Below are 15,331 nucleotides of genomic sequence, written 5' to 3'. Positions count from 1 at the left end.
CTGAACCCTTCCCCCACCCCAGAGTCTTTTACTTTGGTGCAATACACCTGCTCCAGTCCAAGTTCTGCTTAGAGTTTTCCCTTCTGATCTTGTTTTTCAACTTCTGCTTATGAGTGAGATCATCCATATTCATCCTTTTGTTTCTAACTTATCTCACTTAACATGATATCTTTGAGCACCATCCAAGATGGAGTAAAGAAGGTGAATTCACCATGAGTCTGAGACTTTGGAGACTCAAGAATAAGAGTCTGTACATAACCACTATGTCATCTACCCCTATTCACATTGCTCAGTTTTCCATATAACAATTCAGCCCACCTCTAGGTCCCCCTCTGCCATCATGTTCCAGGACCTGAACCCTCCCCCCCTTATCCCAGAGTTTTTTACTCTGGTACAATACAGCAGATTCAGTCCAAGTTCTGCTTTGTGTTTATTGTTCAACTTTTTTTTTTGGTAATTGGATTCATTTCATTGAAGATGGCTTTAAAATTTAGATGGAAGAGTTCTGCCAATATTTCCCTCTAACTATTTGATAGTTTCTGGTCTAACATCCAAGGAGTGTTGTAATCCCCTACTATGACTGTGTTGCTGTTAATATATTGCTGTAGCCCTTTCAGCAGATGTTTAATGTATTTGGATGGCCTCTCATTGGGTGCATAGATGTTACTAATCATTAAGACCTCTTGATTGACTGATCCTCTGAGCATTAAGTAATGTCCATCCCTATCTTTTTTTAATTTTTTATATTTATTTATTTATTTTCCTTTCTTTTTTTTACTGTTCTTGGTATTGATGTCATCATTGTTAGATAGGACAGAGAGAAATGGAGAGAGGAGGGGAAGACAGAGGAGGAGAGAAAGGTAGGCACCTCCCCACCTGCAGAGGTATCACTTCACAAGCGGTGAAGCAGGTCTGCAGGTGTCTATCTTTCCCTCCCCCTCTCTGTCTTTCCATCTCCTCTCCATTTCTCTCTGTCCTATCCAACAACAACGAATTCAATAATAACTACAACAATAAAACAACAAGGGCAACAAAAGGAAATAAATATTCTTAAAATAATAATAATAAAAGAAAGGTAGACATTTGCAGACCTACTTCACCACCTGTGAAGCGACTCCTCTGCAGGTGGGGAGCCAGGGGCTAGAACCCGGATCCTTATGCTGGTCTTTGCGCTTTGCATCACATGCGCTCTACTGCCCAACTCCTGTCCATCCCTATCTTTTAAAAATTTATTTATTTTAAGGTCTATCATGTCAGATTAAGAATAGCTGTTCCTGCACTTTTTGGTGGTCCATTGGCTTGTATTATGGTAGTTTTCCATTTTTTCACTTTGAGTCCATGTTTGTCTTTTTTAAAAAAATTTATTTCTTTATTGGGGAATTAACGTTTTACATTAAACAGTAAATACAATAGTTTGCACATGCATAACATTCCCCAGATTCCCATTTAACAATACAACGCCCACTATGTCATTTATCATCCTTCATGGACCTGTATTCTCCCCACCCACCCACCCCAGAGTCTTTTACTTTGGTACAATATGCCAATTCCATTTCAGGTTCTACTTGTGTTTTCTTTTCTGATCTTGTTTTTCAACTTCTGCCTGAGAGTGAGATCATCCCATATTCATCCTTCTGTTTCTGACTTATTTCACTCAAAATGATTTTTTCAAGGTCTATCCAAGATTGGCTGAAAACGGTGAAGTCACCATTTTTTACAGCTGAGTAGTATTCCATTGTGTATATATACCACAACTTGCTCAGCCACTCATCTATTGTTGGACACCTGGGTTGCTTCCAGGCTTTGGCTATTACAAATTGTGCTGCCAAGAACATATGTGTACACAGATCTTTTTGGATGGATGTGTTGAGTTCCTTAGGATATATCCCCAAGAGAGGAATTGCAGGATCATAGGGTAGGTCCATTTCTAGCCTTCTGAGAGTTCTCCAGACTGTTCTCCACAGAGGTTGGACCAATTGACATTCCCACCAGCAGTGTAGGAGGGTTCCTTTGACCCCACACCCTCTCCAGCATTTGCTGCTGTTACCTATTCTGATGTATGACATTCTCACAGGAGTGAAGTGATATCTCATTGTTGTCTTGATTTGCATTTCTCTGACAATCAGAGACTTGGAGCATTTTTTCATGTGTTTCTCAACCTTTTGGATCTCTTCTGTGGTGAATATTCTGTCCATGTCCTCCCCCCATGTTTGGATGGGGTTATTTGTTGTCTTTGTGTTGAGTCTGGCAAACTATTTATATATGTTGCTTATTAAACTCTTGTCTGATGTATGGCATGTAAAGATCTTCTCCCATTCTGTTAGGGGTCTCTTGGTTTGGGTAGTGGTTTCTTTTGCTGTGCAGAAGCTTTTTAATTTGATGTAGTCCCATAGGTTTATACTTGCCTTAGTCTTCTTTATAATTGGATTCGTTTCATTGAAAATGTCTTTAAAATTTATGTGGAAAAGAGTTCTGCCAATATTTTCTTCTAAGTATCTGATAGTTTGTGGTCTAACATCCAAGTCCTTGATCCACTTGGAATTTACTTTTGTATTTGGTGAAATACAGTGATTCAGTTTCATTCTTCTGCATGTTTCAACCCATTGTTTCCAACACCAATTGTTGAAGAGACTCTGCTTTCCCCATTGAATAGTCTGGGCCTCTTTGTCAAAGATTAGATGACCATAGGTGTGGGGCCTCATTTCTGGGCTCTCAATTCTATTCCACTGGTCAGTGTGTCTATTCATGGTCCAGTACCAAGCAGTTTTGATGACAATGGCCCTATAATACAGTTTGAAATCTGGGAGTGTGATGCCTCCGGTCCTGTTCTTTTTTCTCAAGATTGTTTTGGCAATTCTAGGACTTTTCTGGTTCCAGATAAACATTTGTAGCATTTTTTTCTGTTCTCCTAAAAAATGTGCTTGGGATCTTGATGGGGATAGCATTAAATTTGTAGATGGCTCTGGGTAATATATTCATTTTGATTATGTTAATTTCTTTGAGTAGTGACTCATAATTTTCAGTATACGAGTCTTTGACTTCTTTGGTTAGATTTACTCCTAGATATTTTATTGTTTTTGTTGCTATACTTTTACTAAAGGCATTGATTTCTGGATTTCAATTTCTTCTTAGTGTTTGCATAGTAGAATGCCACTGACTTTTCAATGTTAATTTTATAGCCTGACACCTTACTGTATTGCCTGATGATTTCCAAAAGCTTCTTGCTGGATTCCTTAGGTTTTTCCATGTATACTATCATGTCGTCTGCAAATAAAGAGAGTTTGACTTCTTCTCCTCCAATATGTATCCCTTTAATTCCTTGCTCCTGCCTGATTGCTATGGCAAGAACTTCCAACACTATGTTGAATAGTAATGGTGATAGTGGGCAGCCCTGTCTAGTACCTGATCTGAGTGGAAATGCTTCCAGTTTTTCACCATTGAGTATGATGTTGGCTGTAGGTTTGCTATATATAGACTCCACTATCTTCAGGAATTTTCCATCTATTCCCATTTTTTGTAGTGTTTTGATCATAAAGGAATGTTGTATTTTGTCAAAGGCTTTCTCTGCATCTATTGATATGACCATGTGGTTTTTGGTCTTGCTTTTGTTGATGTGGTGGATCACATTGATTTATTTACATATATTAAACCAACCTTGCATGCCTAGGATAAAACCCACTTGGTCATGATGAACAATCTTTTTGATATACTGCTGTATCCGGTTGGCTAGAATTTTGTTCAATATTTTCGCATCTATGTTCATCAGAGATATTGGTCTGTAGTTTTCTTTTTTGGTTGTGTCCCTGTCTGCTTTTGGTATCAGGGTGATGTTGGCTTCATAGAAGCTGGCAGGGAGTATTCCAGTGACTTCAATCTTCTGGAAGACTTTTAAAAGTAGAGGTATTAGTTCTTCTTTGAAGGTTTTGTAGAATTCATTTGTAAAACCATCTGGTCCAGGACTTTTATTTTTGGGGAGATTTTTTTTTTTTTTATTAAAGAAAGGATTAATTAACAAAACCATAGGGTAGGAGGGGTACAACTCCACACAATTCCCACCGCCCAATCTCCATATCCCACCCCCTCCCCCGATAGCTTTCCCATTCTCTATCCCTCTGGGAGCATGGACCCAGGGTCATTGAGGGTTGCAGAAGGTAGAAGGTAGAAGGTAGAAGGTAGAGGGTTGCAGAAGGTAGAGGGTTGCAGAAGGTAGAAGGTCTGGTAATTGCTTCCTCGCTGAACATGGGATGGGGAGATTTTTTATAACTGTTTCAATTTCATTAGCTGTGATGGGCCTGTTCATGTTATCCACTTCCTCTTGACTTAGTTTTGGAAGTTGGTAGGTATCTAGGAAATCGTCCATTTCCTTCAGGTTCTCTAGCTTGGTGGCATATAGTTGTTCATAGAAGCCTCACGTGATATGTTGAATTTCTGCGGTGTCTGTTGTGATATCTCCTCTTTCATTTACTATCCGATTTATTTGGGTCTTCTCCCTTTTTTGTTTTGTGAGTCTGGCTAAAGGTTTGTTGATTTTGTTTACTCTTTCAAAGAACCAACATTTACTTTTGTTGATCTTTTGTATGGTTTTCTTATTCTCAATGTTATTTATTTCTGCCCTAACTTTAATGATTTCTGTCCTTCTGGTTGCTTTAGGGTTCCTTTGTTGTTCTTCTTCTAGGTCTTTAAGATGTGCAATCAGGCTGTTTATTTGTGCTTTTTCTTGTTTCCTAATGTGTGCTTGTATAGCTATGAACTTCTCTCTTAGTACTGCTTTAGCTGTGTCCCAAATATTTTGATAGCTTGTGTCTTCATTTTCATTGAAGTCTCAAAACATTTTGATTTCTTCCTTGATTTCCTCTTTGACCCGGAAGTTGTTAAGAAGTGTGCTGTTGAGCTTCCACATTTTGGCACTGTTACTAATCTTTTGTTGATTGTTAAGTGTTAGTTTAATTCCACTGTGGTCTGAGAAGATGCTTGGGATGATTTCAATGCTCTTGAATTGGCTGATGCTGTCTTTGTGGCCTAATATATGGTCTATCCTTGACAATGACCCATGTGGATTTTAATAAAGTGTGTATTCCAGTTTCTTGGGATGAATGACTCTGAAAATGTCCAATAGTTCTAGTTTATCTATTTCTTCATTTAGCTCCCTTATGTCTTTATTGATTTTCTGCCTGGATGATCTGTCAAGTTGAAAGAGTGGGGTGTTGAAGTCCCCTACTATGATTGTGTTGCTGTTAATAAATTGCTGTAGCTCTTTCAGTAGAAGTCTGATGTATTTATATGGCTTTATTGGGTGCATAGATGTTAATAATTGTTAAGTCCTCTTGATTGACTGATCCTCTGAGCATTAAGTAGTGTCCATTCCTATCTTTTTTAATCTTATCTATTTTAAAGTCTATTGTGTCATATATGAGAATAGCTGTTCCTGCCCTTTTTTGTGGGCCATTGGCTTGTATGATATTTTTCCATCCTTTCACTTTAAGTCTGTGTTTGTCTTGTTGAGTTAGGTGGGTTTCCTATAGACAGCATATTGTTGGGTTGTGTATTCTGATCCATCTTCCTACTCTGTGTATTTTAATAGGTGAATTCAAGCCATTAACATTTATTGATATCAAAGATTGAAGATATTTTAACACCATTCTTGTAGAGTTTTAGAGTGTTCTGATATATGTCCTATTTATGGTGGTCTGACTGTTTATAGGAGACCTTTCAGAACTTCTTTCAGGGCAGGCTTGGTGATAGTTGATTCTTTCAAGTGTTGCTTGTCTGAGAAGGTTTTGATGCCTCCATCTAGTCTGAATGACAGGCTAGCAGGATATAGTATTCTTGGCTGAAAGCCTTTCTCATTGAGCACTTGATAGATATCTTGCCATTCTCTTCTGGCCTGTAGTGTTTGTATGGAGAAGTCTGCTGCTAATCTTATGGGTTTTCCTTTGTAAGTGACTCTTTGTTTTTCTCTTGCAGCCTTCAGGATCCTTTCTTTATCCTTATTCCTTTCCATTCTAAGTATGATATGTCTTGGTGTTTTTAGGTCTGGGTTAATTCTGTTTGGGACCCTCTGGGCTTCTTGAATCTTTATGTCTTTGATGTTGTCTAGACTAGAGAAGTTTTCAGCTATTATGGCCTGGAAAATGCTTTCTTCCTCTCCTTCTCTTTTTTCCTCTGATATGCCAATAATGCGTATATTGTTTCTTTTGAAGTCATCCCATAGGACTCTGTTGTTGTTTTCAGCATCTCTTAATCTGTTTTTGACATCTCTTACTTCTTTTTTAGTTATCTCTAATTCATCCTCAATCTTGCTAATTCTGTCTTCAGCCTCATTTATTCTATTCTCTCCGCCCTCTACTATTTTCTGGAGTTCATCTATTTTGTTGCCCTGTTCTGATACTGTTTTAGCTTGTTCAGCTAGTTGTGTTCTTAGCTCAGCAACTTCAGCTTTCATCTCTCTAATAACCATGAGATAATTAGTATTTTCTTCCATAGTCTCATTTGTTGTTCCTGTATTTCTGATTACAATTTTTCAAATTCTTTACTCACTCCTGTTATTATTTCCTCAGCTAATGTTTGGATGTTGAACTCATTATTTTGTGTTTCACCCTCTGTAGGACTTTTAGCTGGACTCTTGTCCTGGTTCGATTCTCCAATATTTCTTCTTGTTGTTTTAACCATTTTATATATTATGTTATGAGTTCCCTTTATCAGTACTTTTCAAATTACTGATCACTATTGCCTGGATTGACTTGTGTCTAAGTAAGTTAATTAATGGGTTCACAGTGGTGGAAGTTAGCAGTTGTTTCAATAGTATTTTAATCCCTGAGTTGGAGCTCAGTGGTTTAAAAGCCACTTTTTTTTCCTTCCCTGTAAGCTATGGGAGCCTGAGGGCTTTTAAACTATCAGTAGGCTTAAGCTTAATCACTACTGACTCCTACCAAGAGATAAAGCAGGGTGTGGCAGAGATAATCCAGTGGTTATGCAAAGAGACTTTCACAGCCCCTCAGCCTTGCCACTGAGGTATAGGTCTTCTCCAGAGTTTCCTGGTTAGATCTCTGTCCCCTGGTGTCCTTCCCTGTCGCTGCTCCAGATTCTGAGGGTAGTAGCAATGGAGACTCTAGGGTTGCACTTGGTGAGTCTCTGGGGAGTCCTCTCCTCCCTTAAGCTGTCCCCTTGTTGGTGGAGCAGACTGGAGGTGGTGTCTCAACTGATAAACTGCTGGACTGTTAGCAGTCACTTAAGCTCTCCTTAGGCTCCTCTCTCCTCTCTGTCACCAGCCACATGTGTTTGTACTCACCGGTGATTTAGTGGGTTCCTGTGGTCATTCTAGTCCTGTCTTGTTTCAGTCCCGGGTGGTCTCCTTTGGTATTCCTAGTTGATCCAGGAGAGGAGAGGAGAGGAGAGGAGAGGAGAGGAGAGGAGAGGAGAGGAGAGGAGAGGAGAGGAGAGGAGAGAAAGCAATCTGCTGCTGCTCGTAGCTCCGCCTCCGGAAGTCATGTTTGTCTTGTTGAGTGAGGTGGGATTCCTGCAGACAATATAGGGCTGGGTTGTGTTTTTGGTCCATCTTCCTACTCTGTGCCTTCGAATAGGTAAATTCAGGCCATTCACATTTACTGATATTATAAAATGAAGATATTTTAATGCCATTATCCTAAAATTTTAGAGTGTTCTGATATATGGCATATTTATGGTGATGTGATTGTTTATGAGACCTTTCAGTATTTCTTGCAGGGCAGGCTTGGTGATAGTTGATTCCTTCAACTGTTGCTTGTCTGAGAAGGTTTTTATGCCTCCATCTAGTTCAAATGACAGTCTAACAGGATACAGTAGTCTTGGTTGAAAGCCTTTCTCATTGAAAGTCTTTCTCATTCTCTTTTGGCCTTTAGTGTTTATGTTGAGAAATCTGCTGCTAATCTTAGGGGTTTTCTTCTGTAAGTGATTCTTTGTTTTTTTCTTGCAGCATTCAAGATCCTTTCCTTATCCTTATTCCTTTTCATTCTAAATATAATGTGTCTTTAAGTCTGGGTTAATTCTGCTTGGGACACTCTAAGCCTTTTGAATGTTTATGTCTTTTATATTGCCTAGAGTAGGGAAGTTATCAGCTATTATGTCCTGTAGAATGTTTTCTTCCTTTCCCTCTCTTTCTTCCTCTGGCAAGCCAATAATGTGTACATTGCTTCTTTTGAAGTCATCCCATGTCTCTGTTGTTTTTAGTATCATTTAATCTCTTTTTGAAATCTCATACTTCTTTCTTGTTCTCTCTAATTCATCCTCAATCTTGCTAATTCTGTTTTCTGCCTCACTTTCTCTTTCCCCTCTGTTGTTTTCTATAGCTCAGCTATTTTGTTACCCTGTTATGATACTGTATTAACTTGTTCAGCTACTTGTGCTCTTAGCTCAGCTATTTCAGCTTTCAGCTCTCTAATTACCTCCAGATAGTGTTTTCTTTTGGAGTCTCATTTGCTGTTTCCCCATTTCTGATGGTATTACTTTCAAACTCTTTCCTCACTCCTGTAGCTAATGCCTCAATTAGTGTTTGAATCTTGTCCTCATTCTTAAGTGCTTCTACCTTTTTTTGGGGGGTGGCTATCTGGTCTTTTGTCCTGTTTCATTGTTCCTATGTTTCTTCTTAACCATTGTATATGGTGTGTTATGAGGTCCCTGTCTCAGTACTCTTCAATTCACTAATCACATTTGCCTGGTTTGACCTGTGTCTAAGTAAGGTACTTAAAGAGTTCACAGTTATGGAAATTAACAGTTGTTTCTATGTTGTCTTAATCCGTAAGGTGAAGCACAGTGGCTATTAAACCCTCTTTTTAAAATTTTTTTTAAACATTTATTTAGTTAGTTTCCCTTTTGTTGTCCTTGTTGGGTTTCTTTTTACTGTTGTTGTAACTGATGTCATCATTGTTAGGTAGGACAGAGAGAAATGGGGAGAGGAAGGGAAGACAGAGGGGGAGAGAAAGATAGACATCTGCATACCTGCTTCACTGCTTGTGAAGTGACTCCCCTGCAGGTGGGGAGCCAGGGGCTCAAACCAGGATACTTACACCAGTCCTTGCATTTAACCCTCTGCACTACCACCCGACTCCCTAAACCCTCTTTTGTTCTTTATCTCCCCTGTAGGCTATGGGAGCCTGCTGGCTTTTTAACTATAAGTAGATTTTTTAACTTAATTACTCACTCCTAACCTAGAGATAACATGGGGGGGGAGGATAGCATAATGGTTATGAAAAGGGACTCCCACGCCCGAAGAGTCCAAAGCCCCAGGCCCAATTCAGATTCTCTAACAACAACCCAGTGCCAAGATGAGCAGCAGTCCTTGGCCCTGTGAGTTTCTAAACAAATCTTGTTTGCACCCCGTGGGTTCTGAGGCAGTTAGTCAATGTGTCTCTGAATTCATTAGAAGAACAGTGTGGAAAGGCTGCCACTATACAGCCCCACTTCAGACCACTGGAAGTGTATGTCTTCTGAGTTGCTCAATTAGGTCTCTGCCCCTGATATCAGCACAGGTCCTCCCCACTGCTGCTCCAGCCTCCAGGGACAGTAGCAGTAGAGACTCACAGTTATATTTGGTGAGCCTTAGGAGATCCTCTCCTCCTGTCAGGAGTTTATCTGGTGCTTTTAAAAAAATATTTATTTCATTTATTTTGAGTAAGAAAGGCCAGAACATCAGTCTAGCATGTATGTCAGGGATCAAATTTAGGACATCATGGTTGCAAATCCTGAGACTTGACACTGCTCCACTCCTGGACCTGGACTAAGGAGGTGTCTATTGCACTGAGACTGCTTCTCGGTTGTGTAGCAGATATAGAATCAGGGCTGAGGCAGGGCTATGAAGCTGCCACTGTGGTTTTTTAGGAAGAGAAAAATAGCACACATAATCATAAACTTATACATGTGTGAAAAACAAGCTTATAAAAACACTTAAGAAATAGTAATAGGGGAGGAGACCAGGTAGTGGTTGAGCGCACACTTTACAGTGCACAAGGACCCAGGTTCAAGCCCTCTGTCCCCACCTGCGGTGGGGGGGGTAGCTTCATAAGTGGTGAAGCAATGCTGCAGCTCTCTCTCTCTCTCTTTCTCTCTCTCTCCATTTAATGTATTTTATTTGAGAGAGAGAGAGAGAGAAAGGTAAAGAGAAAAATACCAGAGTATTGTTTACTTCTGGCTTATGGTGGTGCTGGGAATTGAACTTGAGACCTTAGGGCCTCAGGTATGAAAGTCTTTTGCAGAACCATTATGTCAGCCTTCACGCCTGAGGCAACAGAGCTTCAGGTTCATCCCTTTGGTAAAAAACAAAACAAACAAACAGAATCATTATGTTGTCTCCCCAGTGTGCTCTCTCTCTCTCTTTCCCTCTGTCTCCCCCCTTCCCTCTCAATTTGTCTCAGTCTCTGTCCACAGTAAAATAAGATAAAGTTTTTTTAAGTGAAATTATAACAGGGGCAGCAAAATAGCTCACAAAGATGCATACTGCACTGCTTTGCCATGTGTGACCCAGGTTGGAGCCTGAATCCTGCTGCATTAAAGAAAGCTTCAGTGTGTGTCTGCCTCCTCCTCCCCAACACACTTACTCACTCACTCACTCACTAGGTCTCTCTCTCCTGCTTTTTTGTCTTTATGACAGTGTCAAGGAAAATGCTCAGTGGTAGAGCACAGGATTTGCAGGCATGAGGCACCTGGTTCAATCCCTTGTGCCACATATATAGCAGTGCCCTACCACTACCACGTCTCATGTTTCTAAAAGAGAAGTAGTGATAGGTTGTTTAGAGTAGAGAATTGTAGGTCTGGGAATAGTGGGAATAGATGTGAGAAGAATATGAAAGGCATTGTCCTATCCTGGCCCAAGAAGAAAGGACTTTGCTGAGATTCTGAATAGAGTCATTCAAGAGACGCGCTACTCTAAGTGGGAAGAAGCATGTTTAAAGTATAGCAGTGGGGGTCAGGTGGTGGTGTGCTGGGTTGAATGCACATTTCACCACACTAGAGGACCTGGGTGGGGACCTGCAGCGGGGGAGTTTCCTGAGTGGTGGGGCAGTGCTACAGCTCTCTCTCTTTCCTTCTCTTTCTCCCCATTCCCTCTCAATTTCTATTTCAAAAGAAGGAAGGGAAGGAGGAAAGAAGGAAAGAAAGGAGTGAAAGAAAGAAAGGGTACCAGGTGGTGGCACACCTGGTTAAGCACACATGTGCAAGGATCCGGGTTTGAGCCCATGCTCCCCACCTGCAGGGAGGATACTTCATGAGTGGTAAAGCAGGTCTACAGGTGTGTCTGTCTTTCTCCCTGTCTCCCCTGCCCCCTCTCAATTTCTCTCTGTCCTGTCAAAAGAGAAAGAGAGAGAGCACAAAAAGGAAGAAAGGAGAAAAGATAGCCACCAGAACTGGTGGAATCATGCAAGCAACAAGCCACAGCAGTAAACCCTGGTAGCAATAAAGTTTTACAAAAATAAATGAATATAAAAATAAATTTATCTTTAATTTTTTATTATCTTTTTATTAGATGGAGAGAACCAGAAATTGAGAGAAAAGGCGAGAAAGAGAGAGTGTGATAGAGAGATACCTGCAGACCAGCTTCACCACTTGTAAAGCTATCCCTCTGCAAGTGGGGACTGGGGGCTTGAAACTGGGTCCTTAGGGAGTCGGGTGGTCACGCAGCAGGTTAAGTGCACATGGTACAAAGTCCAGGGACAAGCATAAGGATCTTGGTTCGAGTCCCTGGGTCCCTACCTGTAGAGGAGTTGCTTCACAGGCAGTGAAGCAGGTTTGCAGGTGTCTATTTTTCTCTTCTCCTCTCTGTCTTAACCTCCTCTCTTCATTTCTCTCTGTCCTACCCAACAACGACATCAATAACAACAATAATAACTACAACAATAAAACAAGGGCAACAAAAAGGGAATAAATAAATAAATATAAAAAAAGGAACTGTGTCCTTGCACATTGCAACATGTGTGCTCAACCAGGTGCAGCACTACCCAGCTACATAAAAACAAATTTAAAAAATAAAGTATAGGGAGTCGGGAGGTAGTGCAGCGGGTTAAGCGCACATGGCATAAAGCACAAGGACCAGTGTAAGGATCCCGGTTCGAGCCCCCGGCTCCCCACCTGTAGGGGAGTCACTTCACAGATGGTGAAGCAGGTCTGCAGGTGTCTATCTTTCTCTCCCCCTCTCTGTCTTCCCCTCCTCTCTCCATTTCTCTCTGTCCTATCTAACAACGATGACATCAACAACAATAACTACAACAACAATGAAAAACAACAAGGGTAACAAAAAGGGACAATAAATAAATATAAAAATTTTTTTTAATAAAGTATAGCAGAAAGAAAGGAGAGAGATACCTTTCAGGCCTATAGTATTTCAAATACCTTTGTCTCAGTATCTGTCTCTATCTATCACCTTTTTTTTAAATGCATATTTCAGGGAGTGAATCTTGTGCCTGTGTGAATGATTTTCCTGGATTGGTTTTTATTTATTTTTTATTCTATATGCTGAAAGACAGAGACAGACAGAGAGAAAGGGAGGGAGGGAGAGGCATGTACCAAGGCATTTATCCACCATCCATGGAGTTCTCTTGGCAGTGTCCTTGGTTATCCCATGTGTTGCCAGAGAAAGAAGCCTTAGGCATGGTGAGGTATGCACCCTACTTGGCTGACCTCTTCCCCAGTCCCACAGTAGCTATATGATTCCTTCTCTCTCTCTCATGCATGATTTCACTGCTCTCAGACTTATTCTTTCTACTTCAGAGAGAAAGAGATAGGAGAAGAGGAAAGACATCACAGCACTGGAGCTTCCCTGGTGCCAAGAAACTTCCCATATGGAACCTGGGCTCAAAATCAGGCCAAAAGTGTACCAAGGCACATGCACTCCTGGGAGAACTGCCTTTTGCCTTCCAGTATTGGCATTTTATGGTTTTGTTTGGTTGGTTTTAGGTAGAGAGAGAGGAAATGAGAGAGAGACCACAGTGCCAGAGCTTCTTCCTTCAGTGAGGTGGGGGGCCAGGTTCACATACCTGACAAAGCAGCACACAATCCAAGTAAGCTATTTCAGTGGTCCTGTCTGCATGCTTAATGTGACATTAATAGTGATTATTTGCAAGGCCAGTAAGTTTAAGAATCTAAAGTGACAGCTTCCAGCTGTTTCTTACAGCCACACCATTTATGTGACCTTGGGGCTCTCCTCCCAAATGCTCTGAACTCAGCGTCCTTTCTAAACGATGGCAGAGCACCACTTCCTGTCCAGAGTGATCACCAGGACTGTAAGAATCAATTGGCAGGTGGCATCGCACGCACACACACACACACACACACACACACCAGCTCTTGCTCCCTACTTCCTCCCTTCTCTCATGAGCATATACCAGGGGCTTTAGACTTGGACTGGAAGTGGTAATGCTTGTGTTAAGATAGTGGGTAATTATCAACGGGCTGGGACTGTGGCTGGAGCTGAGTCCTCCCCCCAAAAAAAATAGTCATTAAGATTTGACCTCTGGGGACCAGGTGTTGGCACACGTGGTTAAGTGCACACATTACAGTGCACAAGGACCCAGGTTCAAGCCCCTGGTCCCCACCTACAGGGGAAAGCTTCACAAGCAGTGAAGCAGAGCTGCAGGTGTTTCCCTATCTCTTTTCCTCTCTATTTCCTCCTCCCTTCTCAATTTCTCTCTGCCTCTATCCAATAATTAAAAAAAAAAAAAGATTTGGCCTCAAGGCTAGTTGGTGCTATGCTAGGTTGAGTGCACATGTTACAATGTACAAGGACCTGGGTTCAAACCCCCCCAGTTCTCACCTGCTGTGTGTGTGTGGTTAGTGTTTCACCAGCAGTGGAGTAGCACTGTGGGTGTCTCTCCTCCCCTCCTAGCCCTCTTTTTTTTTTTTTTTTTTTTCAATTTTTCCTCCAGAGTTATCTTTGGGGCTTGGTGCTGGCACTATGAATCCATTGCTCCTGACAGCCATTTTTTCCATTTTATTTGATGGGACAGAGAGAAATTGAGAGAGTGGAGAGTGTGGGCTAGAACCTGGGTCCTTGCACTTTGTACTATGTTGTGTACTTAACTGGGTATGCCACTACCCAGCCCTCCTCCTAACCCTCTCTGTCTCTCTGTGTGTGTCTTTCTTTTTATGGGCATTATCTTTATTTCTTTATTGGATAGAAACAGCCAGAAATCAAGAGGGAAGGGAGTGATAGAGAGGGAGAGACAGAGAGACACCTGTAGCACTCATGAAGCTTCCCCCCCACAGGTGGGGACTGGGGACTTGAACCTGGCTCTTTGTGCACTGTGATATGTGTGTTCAACCAGGTTCTCCACCACTGGGCCCCAGTCTCTCACTCTCTATCCAAAACAAAACAAACAAACAAAAGCCTGTGTTAACAGTGGCATCACACAGACACTGAGCCTTGGAATACAAAAGGAATAAAAAGTGGCCCAAGAGGGGGACCAGGTGGTGGTGCACCTGGTTGAGACCATGTTACAGTGCACAAGGACCCGGGTTTGATCCCCTGGCCCCCACCTGCAAGGGGGAAAGCTTTGCAAGTGGTGAAGCAGTGTTGCAGGTGTCTCTCTCCCTCTTGATAGAGAGATAGATAAATCTCCCCCTTCTATCTTGATTTCTGGTTGTCTCTATCCAATAAATAAATAAAATATTAAAAAGTAAATAAAAATATTTTTTTAAAAAAGTGGCCCAGGATGTGGCACAGTGGGTAAAGCATTGAACTCTCCAGCTTGAGACTATATATTTGATTCCTGCCACCACATGTGCCAGAGTGATACCCTGCTTCTCTTTCATGAATAAATTAATAAAATTTCATCTTAAATAAAAGGACTGGGGAGACATGCGATGGTGCATCCAGTTAAATGCACATGCTCAAGGACCTGGATTCAAGCCCCCAAACAGTGAAGCAGGTCTGCAAGTATCTATTTCTCCCTCTCCTCTTTCTTTCTTCCTTTTTTTTTTCCTCCAGGGTTATTGCTGGGGCTCGGTGGCTGCACCACGAATCCACTGCTCCTGGAGGCCATTTTTTCCTTTTTGTTACCCTGGTTGTTTTACCATTGTTGTGGTTATTATTATCATTGTTACTGGTGTCATTGTCATTGCATAGGACAGAGAGAAATGGAGAGAGGAGGGGAAGACAAACCTCTCCTCTTTTAATTTCTCTCTGCCCTAATACAAAATTAGAAAAGAAAAAATTAAAGGAAAAAATGGCAGTTGGGAATAGTGAATTCATTGTGCCAGCACCAACTCCCAGCAATAACCCTGATGGCAATAAAAAAATAAAAGTACTTGGCCACTGTTCAGAGTCAGCATCCTTGCTAATGTCTCCCTGTGGGACATACCGTACTCCAAG

General features: G+C 41.3%; 1 protein-coding gene across 2 annotated transcripts in view; it reads left to right on the top strand.

Annotated features, from left to right (window-relative positions):
* CCDC40 (coiled-coil domain containing 40) overlaps positions 1-15,331 on the top strand; it is a 65,677-nt gene that overhangs the window by 36,721 nt on the left and 13,625 nt on the right. The window lies entirely within an intron of this gene.

This window comes from Erinaceus europaeus, chromosome 14 (assembly GCF_950295315.1).
Source record: "Erinaceus europaeus chromosome 14, mEriEur2.1, whole genome shotgun sequence".
NCBI classification, from domain to species: domain Eukaryota; kingdom Metazoa; phylum Chordata; class Mammalia; order Eulipotyphla; family Erinaceidae; genus Erinaceus; species Erinaceus europaeus.
This window is presented reverse-complemented; position numbering and strand designations above follow the sequence as displayed.